Here is a 12,626-nt window from a genome sequence, read left to right on the forward strand (position 1 = left end):
TTGAATAAGTTTTTCAAGTTGACTTGGTATGTCTAAATTTTATTAATCCTTTGAGAGTAAATGAAATTGAATGATACCCATAAAAAAATAATGTTAATATTAATATTTTCTAAATTAAATACATCTTTGACTAGGAATCATAATGTGGAGGTGTTAAGTATTGTGTTATAGCATTGTCTATATCAGTAAAGAAAACACAAAAGAAACAACATTCTGTCTATATCCATGTTTGAAAAAAATAGTCATATTTGCCCATATATATGCGTAGATAACAACTACCCTTGTTCCCATAGTCGCTAGGCAGCTATATACCCTTATCTACATGTGTTGTCCTCACTTCAAAATAAAACCAACAAATCAAAAACAAAATACTAACTGAAAAATTACAACAGTTGAATTAAAATAATTATACTTAAATAATCCAAACATAACCATTCAACATAATAACATAATAATTTAGCATTATTATTATTTATTAAATAATCCAAACATAATCATATATTATACGTAGGTATAGGACAAGGTGGGTACTACAGTATCCACACCCACATCGGTCTCCTTTAAATTTTGAAGGTAAGTCCATCCCTAGATGCATTGCTATAGAGCTAGAATTTATCCTTTACGCATAGATAAAATTGAATAATAAGTGTAGCCAATTAAATTACAAATTGTTCTAAATTTTAATTTCCTCATAATTTAATTATTAAAAATTGAACAAAAAATTGTTTTCTCAAAAGTATTCAATTGATAAAAATATTAAGCATAAATTGTGGTGAAATGTTACTTGTAAGACCTGTTGTAAAAAAGAGTTTACAATTAAAGAGAAAACGGAAGAAAAAGAAAGAGAGAAAGAGATAGAAGTATCGTGTGTGATGAAAAGAGATCGAGAAAGAAAATATTGTATAAATTATTTTTAGTTGTTGTATAAATAAGAAAACTCTAACTTATGAGTGTGCCAATTTGATTTTTTGCAATACATTTTCATCTTTTCTCATATTTTGTTATCCCCTTTCTCTTTCCTCTTGTAAGGTTATATTCTGTCTCCCTTTAGACTCAAAAGCTTAATTGATGATATATAAAGGTGCATAAATTTTAAATTGCAAATCTAAGACCAAAACAATAAAATAATCACCTATATGTTGGTGAGCATCTTGTCATAATGCATCAAGAATCATAAGTTATAAACTATATATGAATATAAAAAAAATGTTAAGAAAACTCACCAACACATTGAAATTGAGAAGATTCTTGATTCTTAAACTCGAGAAAACCACAACGGGATGATGAGTGTTTTTGTCTTGAAGGAGATCCATACCGCTTCTACTTCTTATCCTTGAACACTCCTTTTCGATCCCACAACATCGATTAAGAGGCATAAAAAATCAACCCTAGTAGCACTGAGGACCCAGAAAGAATTGTGTTCACGACAACAATCTTAGCACAAAACTGAATCAAAATAAACTTTGAATAGCACCAAAATTCCATAACATTAACACCAAATTTAAGATTTCCTACTCTACTGAAAACCTAGGGTTTTCCAAAAAAGAAAAAAAATCAACAATAAAATCAAACCTTCAAAGTTTTGGTATGGAGAGAGGATCACCACCCTAATTGAAACTCAAATCGAAGATAGTAACACTCTATTATGAACTTAAATGAAAGCCTTGTATTCTGAATATAAGTTCTTAAGTAGGAGTGTCTATAGTTTGCTTTTCTCAAGATTGTGGCCAAAAAGCTAGAAAATGGTCAAACGAGATGGTAAAAAATGACATAGAGTTGCCCTAGACAAAGACAGAGCAAGCAAGTGAGAAATAGAGAGAAAGGAGAGAGGAGACAAAGAGAGAGAAACACCCGACAACACCTATAATATTTCCAAATATCATTTTCCAATAATTTTTTTACAAATCTGAAAGAGGCCAAAATATATTTATAATAATTTAAATATGCTTAAAAATAAGTGTGGGAACCCTGGCCCAAGAAGTCATCCTTCCCTCTGCCTATAATAATTTAAATATGCTCAAATATCATTTTCCAATAATTGATTTCTAGTTTTCAATTTGTGCAAGTAATTTAAATTTTATCAAATTTATGTAAGTTTTAGATTTTTACCAAATAAAATCGAGTTGTAATTTAATAATATGATTAATACATAAAAGTTCTATTTAACATCTAAAACTTATTAATATTTTATGTTAAATAATAAAATTCTATTTTTCAAATGCGATTTTTTATATTTCATTGAAAAATTATTCTCATATACGGTTTATTGATAATAAAATTTCATTTTCATGTATAAAATATAATTTTATTACTATATTTCAATTTGTGCAACTAATTTACAATTTTAGTAAATTTATGAAAGTTTTAGAATCTTTCCAAATAAAATTAAGTTGGTTTTGAAGAATATGATGAGAAATAAGCAAATAAAATGTATTTGACTTCTTCAAATTATTAAAGTTACTTTTAATTAACAATAATTCCCATATATGACTTTTTAATACTTTAATGTTTAATAATTAAATTATTATAATGAGTTATTTTTCTTGTAGGAAAAAGGCGTCCTTAAGCTTAGGTTATTTTTCTTGTAGTGTGAGTTATTTTTTTTAGAATATAATGAGTTATTCCTTAATAAAAACAATATACTGAATCATCATTTTCATGTATGATCTATAATTTTACCTTGATTATAATTGTACAACTTATAAAAAATTATACCCGTTAACTAATTAGAATTCATATTATGTGACTTCTAAAGTAATTATTGTGAAAGCCATCAAAGTTATATTCATATATAACAATTGTGATTAAATGATAATATAAAAATCTTTACACTACTAATATATTTTGGTTTAATTATTTTATTTTATTTTACAATAAACATGTAGGTCATTCATATATAATTTGTATCACTTATAAATTCTATAAGACATTACAATTTTTTAGGATGACAATTGTTGTTATAATATATAATGTTGTGACTATAACAATTTTGTAATAAGATATTTTAAATTGATTTATCATCTACATAAAGTAAATTATTCTTTTGATTTCTACATTTTATTACACCACTTTATTCTTTAATTTCTCTTTCAAAATATAAATAGAAAAACATCTAATCATCTGTTTAGTAGTTACTATGAATTGAAGTCATTATTTAATTATTGACAAATAAATTGTCATTAATAAATAAATATTAAAATGGTAAAATAAATTATTTAGTCATCACCAACTAATACAAAACCACATTCTATGATGCTCCATCAGTGACAATTTCGAAAAAACCATCGTCAACAAAAATATGGTGGCAATTTTATAAATAAATAGATATGGATGACGTTAGTTCTTTAAAAAATCGCTGTCAACGAAAACTCAATACTGTGAGTGATTTTTAACACTTATTATTGTATAATAAAAATTTTAAAAAAAAAATTACAATTTCTATTGGTTACCTAGACTATTTCTTCATTACATATTATATCTCTTTCATGCACACTCACTGATGATATACTATTGTGTTATCTAAATTATTTAGTTCTTATCATGTTTCACACATATATGTAAGTAATTAGAAAATTACATGGGATAACAACTAACATGTTGATCAATTGGCACAAACTTATTTTATCTTAGCTAGTGGTCTCAAATTCGAGTACTAAGTATAGAGTTATGTTAAATATTTAAAGGGATAGATGTATCGTCCACAATAATCCTACCTAAATTGAGCATAATTGTCTGTAATAAAAAGTACACATGATTTATAAAAATGAGGCAAATTAATAATTAAAGCTTTGTTCCTAATACCAAGTAAGTAATGTTGCACTACTTGTTCATAAGAGCTTTCAAAACAAATGAATAGTTTATTGGATTCATATATGACAAAAATTTATTAAATATCCCATCTTTTCAAAATACTAAATCATTTGGTTCATATATGATAATTGTTTATTATATATCATATTTCCAAACATACAATCCTTCTAAATATTTAAATATATGTTAGTCTTTTATACATGGTATATCATATTTAATATTGTAACTATTTAGAGATAAGATTATTTTCTTGACTTATGAAATTCTTTGACTACTCTTTATGCTTTCTTTTTAAAAATATTTTTTTCACAGAAATTATAAAAAATATTACACTTTAATATTTTAATTTCCTTTTTCCATTAAATATTAACAATGTCTGGTATTTCACATATAACAAATTATTTTGTCTAAGTTGAATTCTACCTCTTCTCCCCCATTTAGGATTAAAACTGACAAAAGGGTGAGAATGAGAGAAATTTTGCAACTTAATATTTTATGTGTTAATTAGTTAGACTTTACCATGATTTTATTTGTTTTTGTCTCTTAATGGTGCAAGATGTCACAAAATATACACATTTTTTTGTATTAACCCTCTGGTTCATTAGAGAAAAGAGACTCTAATTAATCGAAAGTGTTGGATCAAGTGGCCTCAGAATAATTAAAAAGGGGGGGTTGAATTAATTATTAATGTGTCTTAATTAATTAAAAAATTTATCCTTCTTAATGTTACTAGATTCAACTAGACTTTTACTACTAAGCTAAGAAAGAAAAGAACAAAAACAATAACTTAACCAAAAGTACAAGCGGCAATTAAAAGTACATAGCGGAAATTAAAGAGTGTAGGGAAGAAGAAGACAAACACAAGATTTATACTGGTTCGGCAACAACCTGTGCCTACATCCAGTCCCCAAGCAACCAATGGTTCTTGAGATTTCTTTCAACCTTGTAAAATCCTTTACAAGCCAAAGATCCACAAGGGATGTACCCTCCCTTGTTCTCTTTGAACAACCAAGTGGATGTACCCTCCACTTGAACTGATCTACAATTGAATTCTTAGGCGGTTAGTCCCTTGAATTTTCTGTGAGGGGGATACAAAAGATATCTCAGGCGGTTAGTCCTTTAAAATCTTTTATCAAGAGGGAGAAGGGAAGAAACAAAAGAATTCTCAGGCGGTTAGTCCTTTGAATCGTTTGGTAAGAGAAAAAAGTGAATGAAGAAGAAGAGTATAGAAGCAAGCTTCATGATGAATCAAGATTGATTCAAGGAGTTTTGATGATAACAAAGATGATGACAAAAAGCTCAAAAGTCAAGATCACTTCATGATAACAAAGATGATGACATTCAAGAATGAGTTCAAGATTGAGTCAAGAACACTTCAAGGATCAAGAGCAAATTTGATTTCAAGAATCAAGAATCAAGATTCAAGATTCAAAGATTCAAGAATAATCAAGATCAAGATTCAAGAATCAAGAGAAGACTTAATCAAGATAAGTATTAAAAAGTTTTTCAAAACATTGAGTAGCACAAGAAGTTTTCACAAAATCATTACCAAAGAGTTTTTACTCTCTGGTAATCGATTACCAAATTATAGTAATCGATTACCAGTGGTTTTAAAACGTTAAGATTTTCAAAATTCAAAATGAAGAGTCGCATCTATTGATGTGTAATCGTTTACACCTTTATGGTAATCGATTACCAATGACTGTTTTCGAAAAATTCATTTCCAAAAGACACATTTCTTCAAGTGACTTGTTTTTGAAGATTCTTTCAAAAGTCATATCTTTTAAAGTGATTAGTTTTAAAGGAATTGCCAAGAGTTACAAGTTTTGACTTGAGTTATCAAGAAACTATAAATATGTGACCTTGGCATGAAACATTACAACAATCACATTCATATCCATCATCTCTTTCAATCATTCTATCTTTCAATCTATCTTTCAATATCTTCTTTCATTTCTTTCAGAACTTTCTTATTTCATCTTCTCTTCATCTTTCTAAAAGTTTTTGTTCAAAACTTTTTCTTCCAAGAAAAGTTCTTTGTTCAAAAACTTGTGCTATTCATCTTTTTCATTCCCATCTCCCTTTGCCAAAAAGAATTCGCCAAGGACTAACTTCCTGAATACTTTTTGTGTCTCTCTTCTCCCTTTTCCAAAAGAACGAAGGACTAACCGCTTGAATTCTTTTGTGTCTCCCTTCTCCCTTATCAAAGAATTCAAAACGACATAGTCTGAGAATTCTTTTGATTCTTCCCTTTCCCATAAACAAAAGATTTCAAAGGACTAACCTCCTGATAATTCTTTTGTTTCCCCATTCACAAAGTTTCAAAGGACTAACCGCCTGAGAACTTTGTCTTAACACATTGGAGGGTACATCCTTTGTGGTACAAGTAGAGGGTACATCTCTTGTGGATCAGTTCTAGTGGAGGGTACATCTACTAGGTTGTTCAAAGAGAACAAGGGAGGGTACATCCCTTGTCGATCTTTGCTTGTAAAAGGAGTTTTACAAGGTTGAAATGAAATCTCAAGGACTACAGGTCGCTTGGGGACTGGATGTAGGCACGGGATGTTGCCAAACCAGTAGAAAAACTCTTGTGTGTTTGTCTCCTTCTTCCCTACTCTTTTAATTTCCGTTGTGCACTTTAATTCCCGCTTTTACTTTTGGTTAAGTTTCTTTTCTATTCTTCATTTACTTAACAACATAGTAAAAGCCTTTGAAGAGTAAATTTTTAATTAGTAAAGGTTTAGGAATAATTAATTCAACCCCCCTTCTTAATTATTCTGAGGCCACTTGATCCAACAAAGAGTAGCACAAGTTCTTGAACAATGAACATTTCTTGGAAGAGAAAGTATTGAACACAAACTGTATGAAATAAATCTGTTAATCATGAAAGGAATCACTCTTGGTTTTTTTTTAAATTCGTGTCATGGTCACATATTTATAATCATTTGATGACTCAAGTTAAAGTTTGTGACTCTTGACAATTTCTTTAAAACAAGTCACCTTTTAAAAGTTGTGACTCTTTTGAAAACTAGTCACTTAAAGGTTGTGACTTTTGAAAAACTCTTCAGAAACAAGTCACTTTAAGAATTGTGACTTTTGGTAATTTATTTTTTGAAATCAGTCACTGGTAATCGATTATCATCAAGGTGTAATCGATTACATATCAACAAATGTGACTTTTCATGTTTAAATTTGAAAATCAAAACGTTTAGAAACTCTGGTAATCGATTACAAGTATTGTGTAATCGATTACACAAATTTGAAATGATTTGAAAATGTTTTATCACAAGTTGTGACTCTTGAAATTCAAAATCTAACATTTTAAAACATTGGTAATCGATTACAGCTTTGTAAATTAGTTTGAAAAGAATGCTGGCTACTGGTAATCGATTACTGCCTTCTGGTAATCGATTACCAGAGAGTAAAACTCTTTGGTAAAAGATTTTTCTTTTTGAAAAATTCTTGTGATATTCAATGTTTTGAAAAAATCTTTTAATACTTATCTTGATTGAGTCTTCTCTTGATTCTTGAATCTTGATTCTTTACTTGAATCTTGAATCTTGAATCTTGATCTTGATTCTTGAAACTTGCTTGACTCTTGATTCTTTGGAACTTGCTTGACTCTTGATTCTTCGGAACTTGCTTGATTCTTTGGAACTTGCTTGACTCTTGATTTTGTGGCATCATCAAAATAATCTTGGAAGGCATTGCTTCCACAGGAAGTTCACCAGAAGGTAAATAAAGGTTGACCAATAATATTTTTTGCCAAAGATCGAACTTGAATAATACCCAAACAATTCAACCTTAAATTCATTATATTAATCACTTGTGTCCAACTAATTGTACACAAAATCTACACTTGAATTAAAGGAATAAAATTCTTTGTCTAGCTCCCTTATGACAATTGGATATAGGAAGCTGAATTTTTTTTCATGCCAATTGTTTAGTTCTTGTTAGGTAGTTGAAAAGTCAAAGGCAAAACACTTTTTTTAGAGCATCTTTTCTCTCTCTCTCTCTCTCTCTCTCTCACTCTTATATAATAGGTACAATAAGTATGGGGCTAAAACCAAAGTTTTTTGGAGTCATGGGAAGTGGTCACATTGGACAGGCTTTAATGAAACAGTGAATTTAACTGAACAAATCTCAACTGCCCATTTGATCCAACAATGTATCTTTCTCTAATTGGAGACTCTCCAGTTATTTTTAATAGGAAGAAGATCCAAATCCTAGAAGCAAACATTTTGTAAAAATACATCTTACTAAAAATCCTATTATTAATACAATTAATATTGTTGTTTTGCTTATCAATTTTCTACTAATATTAATGTCATTAATTAATAATTAACTCACACAATGGAATGTTTACCACACTTTGTTATTATTGAATTTATTTTTTAATAATTTGAATAATTTTTTTGAAATGATTCAATAGATATATCAAATTTATTGTCATATAAAATTTAATCAAATTTCACATGTATTTATCTAAACATCACCAAAATGTACAACATTACATGTATAACAATGTACTGAAAGACACACAGAACACTATACAAACAACATAACAAAATATTCTAGAGGGATCATCCAAATCAACATTCAATCAAAGTGTGTTGTCTTCCATTAAGTCATTTGCAACACATAATTCAATTTATTGTTCAACGAGTGTAGCCCCTCTAAACCTATTTCCCAAATGAACATCACAAATAAAAATCTAATATTTATCATCCACAATGGTGACAAAGATATATATAGTTTTTAATGTACACATTTACAATGATGGATATAAAAAAATTTTGTAGTGGGAACAAAGAAATAGTCAATAATATTTTTACCGACAAAAAATATTATACACCTTAACAAATTACACAATGTCATAATAAAACTCAAAATGCACAAGGTTTTACAAATTTAAAAGGATAAAGTGAGTAGAATTAGTAACAATATATTTTCTCTTTTATTTAAAAAAATTATCTGTAGGGAGCAATACCTATTTTTTATGGGGGCAAAAAGTAATAATTATTTATGCAAGTAACATAAATTACTTAGTGGGAGCAATTGCCCCGTAATTAGCAACACGCATCTGTCCCAGGACATAAAATAACCAATATGGGGAAATTTATGCAAAACAATGTCAATATTTGTTCGATAACCATCAAGCTCTACCCTAAATTTATCAAGATCCGCGTCGGCCATCGCCGCCTCCTTGAAACCACACGGGCCTTTGAGGGAGTCACTTCACTTCCTAAAAAGTGAGGCGCCATCAACACCACTCACGTCCATCTCCACAATAACCCTAACCCTAACACTAACCATAACTTCTACCACTGTCGCTATGGCTACATTTCGTTGCTACTTCACATCGTGTCCAACCATAAAAAGATCATCTGGGATGTTTGTGTGAAGGCCCCCAGTGGCACTGATGAATCCACACACTTCTGCGATAGTCTCCTCTACAACCGCCTCACCTCTGTGTGACGTCGTGTGGGACAAGGTCATCAGTGCCCAAGGCCACCACATCCCCCCTTACGTCGTCGGGGTTGGTGCTTCCCTTTGTGCTATTTATGCTTACACTGTTTTTGCCGAGTGGAATGCGGACTCCTGCCCAAAACCTGTTCAATGGAATGCTCATGAAGGGAAGGTCTGTTGTTGTGGAAGCCATTGCACTTCTCAAGGGAAGGTCTGTTGTTGTGGAATCCATTGCACTTCTCAGTTTTGTCCTCTCTACTTGAAGCAAGGTTGTTCCTTTGTTCATTTATCTCAATTTTTTTAATTATTGTGATTACTATTTGAAATTTGAAACGAACCAAATATATTTAGGGCATCGAGTTTTTATAGCTGGGAAAAGGTTAGTTTCTTTAACACTAATGAAGAAGTTCAGGAGCTGCACAAGTATTTATTTGCACATTGATCAATTTATTTTTCATTTTTATAATTATAAAGATTCCAACTGAGGTTAAATTACTGTCACTTATACATGTATTTCTTTTGTGATTCTACTATGTTTGAGTTCTTAGGGTGTTTTATTGGGTGGAAGCATGTGCTTGGCATGATGTTCTACCTTATCATAGCTAGTCCTAATAATGAATGCCTCAAGTTATTCATATTCTATCAACCTTTAGATGCATTTCTCCGTTGGTCAAGATTCACTCAAAGATCACATTCATAGACTAGTATCAAATGCATTTTATATTTTTAGATAATTTCTTTACTTAGCTTTTACCTTGCGTTATAGATTTATGCAGTTTCAGCACTCGGAGGATTTTAGTACATATCAACACTGAAGAAGGCCTTTCCTCATGTTTCTATGGTTGCTTCTCAAGGAATAAAAATAGGAACAAGATATAAATGGTTCAGGATTATTATGTTAGATATAACATTACCAGCATGAAAATTCTGACCTTTTTCATGTCTCATCCTCAAATATTTTTCTAATATGCACTACAAGAAAAATGACATATGCCTACGGAGGCTTTTGCCTACACACATAAATTAGTGTAGGTAAAAGTAAAAAAATACTTACCCCTACAATTGTTTGTCATAGGTAAAATTCAAAAATTTATACTTACTATTATTTGGTGTAGGTAAAACTCAAAATAACTTCTACTTACAAATGCTTAGTGTTGGTACAATTTTAAAAAACTTATACCTACGATTACTTGATGTTGGTAAAATCCTATAAAACTTGTACCCACAGTCCATATGGATGCTGGTATTATTTCTCATTCTCAATGTTGATTTGATTTATTTGCTCATACTAGCTGTTTTTTTTTGTGTGTGAAGGATTGCTGTTTGGAAACTTTCACTCTTCATCTTGTTCTTTTGCCAACCATATAGTTTAAGACTTACTAATGGTTAAGTTTCTTGTAAAGTTAATGCATGTAAATAAAATTATCAATATCCAATTTAGTTATGCGCTATGTAATATTTTATGTAAAAACTCCTTTTGAAGAACTGATAAAGCAGCTTATGGAACAAGCATTTAGATGAATTTATCTATGATAACTTTTGATAAATATGTATAATACTAACCTCATTTCCATCATTAATATATGTCCAATACACATAAGCATGCATTTTAATAAGTAGATTTAGTCAATGTCATTGGTATAACTATCCAATGTGAATGACTTTATGTCTAATTCCTTGTAGATTAAGTTTGATTCGTTAGTGCTTGGTATTTCATTCACAAATAAATAGTCCTAGGGAGTAGTATGTATGTATGTTTTTCTTTTCTTAAAATTAAAAAACAGGTTGACGCTGACTTACTTCTCATTGTATTAATCAAATATGGGGCTGCTCACCCCGACCTGTTCCATTGCAAATAAGCTAAGAAAGAAACAAAAGATGGCCCTTGCAAAAGAACTTATGGGTTTTTCCTCATTTGTTTTTGCTTCCTTCAAAGTGTTTCTGCACAACAAGCATGGCACCTTCTGGGTCAATCCTATCTTGCTTCCTTCGGAAAACACAAGAGTTATGAGGTTGAGGAAGGGAGCAAAGTTTCCATTGGTAGCTATCAGTGAGGATTTGATAAAGACCACACTGACAGTGCATGCAGAGAAACTAGTACAATTCAAGGTCAGAGCGGTGGTGACAATGAGGAATAAAATCAAAGAGGATTTGAAAGAGACTATCTTGAAGCATTTGTATGCCATCAATAATAGGATAGGAACAAGAAATATTGTGCTAGAGATTATCAGCATCGAGATTGATCCAAGTAAGCAAACCTTTCACAACTCACCATTCTAATCACATAATTAGAAAATACACTTTCAACATCGGTTATTTACGGTATTCTACATCGGTTTTAAAACCGATTTTGAAAGTACCGATGTTGAATGAATTATTGTTAACATTGGTTTTTCAAAACCGATGTTAACATAAAAATGATAACACTGGTTTTCTAAATAACCGATGTTAACATATAAACGATAACATCGGTCTTCTGGAGTTAGACCTGCTGCCTTGAACAAGGTCAAAGATCCTAAGGTTAAGGCTTTCATTGAGAAGTGCCTTGCTCAGCCAAGGGCTAGGCCTTCTGCAGCTAAGCTTGTCAGAGATCCTTTCATTGATGAGATTGTTGATGATGATGACAAAAATGATGTCTGTTCTTGTTCATATCAATAGAATAATATTTCATACAGTGTTGGTTTTTTAATTTGATTCACCTACCTTTTCAGTATGCAATGTCAATTTGGGCAGCCTGGAACTATGAAAATTAAATTGTTTTTATTTTCCGTTTGGCTAGTTGTGAAATTGGATAAGGTTTGGTTGATGAATATGGGGGTTACCAGGGGAGGGCTTGATTGGGGTTGGTATCGTTTTGTACATAGCAAATTTTACTGATGTGTTGTGCAGCAAACATTGAATGATGATTTGATTTGGCAATATATGTTAAAAAAAGTATATTAGATGTAATCAGCAGTCAATGGATGCGTGATGGAATATAAATACTATATCTTGAAAAATAAAAATAGTATTAAAGTCTCTTAAATGTAATCTTAGAAAGGAAATTTTATTAAAAAAAAAGTATAATTGTCCCATTTTAGAAGGACCTGATTCTAAAAAGGATATGGGTTAACGATTTCATCCAAGTATAAAATGTAGTTTTTAAAAACTATTTGTATCTTCATCCTTCAAAATCATATCCTTTATATGTACTTTTTATTTTATCATTTTGTATTGTACAAGATTTATTAATCTTTTTATATAAGTATATTTAAATAAACTCTAAATTACTATCCTTAAAGAATGTTTGAATATCAAAAGAATATTTGAGTGATAATATTTGAACACTCTTTAATTTTAAACATTTC

Source organism: Glycine soja, chromosome 17, assembly GCF_004193775.1.
Source record: "Glycine soja cultivar W05 chromosome 17, ASM419377v2, whole genome shotgun sequence".
Lineage (NCBI taxonomy): Eukaryota > Viridiplantae > Streptophyta > Magnoliopsida > Fabales > Fabaceae > Glycine > Glycine soja.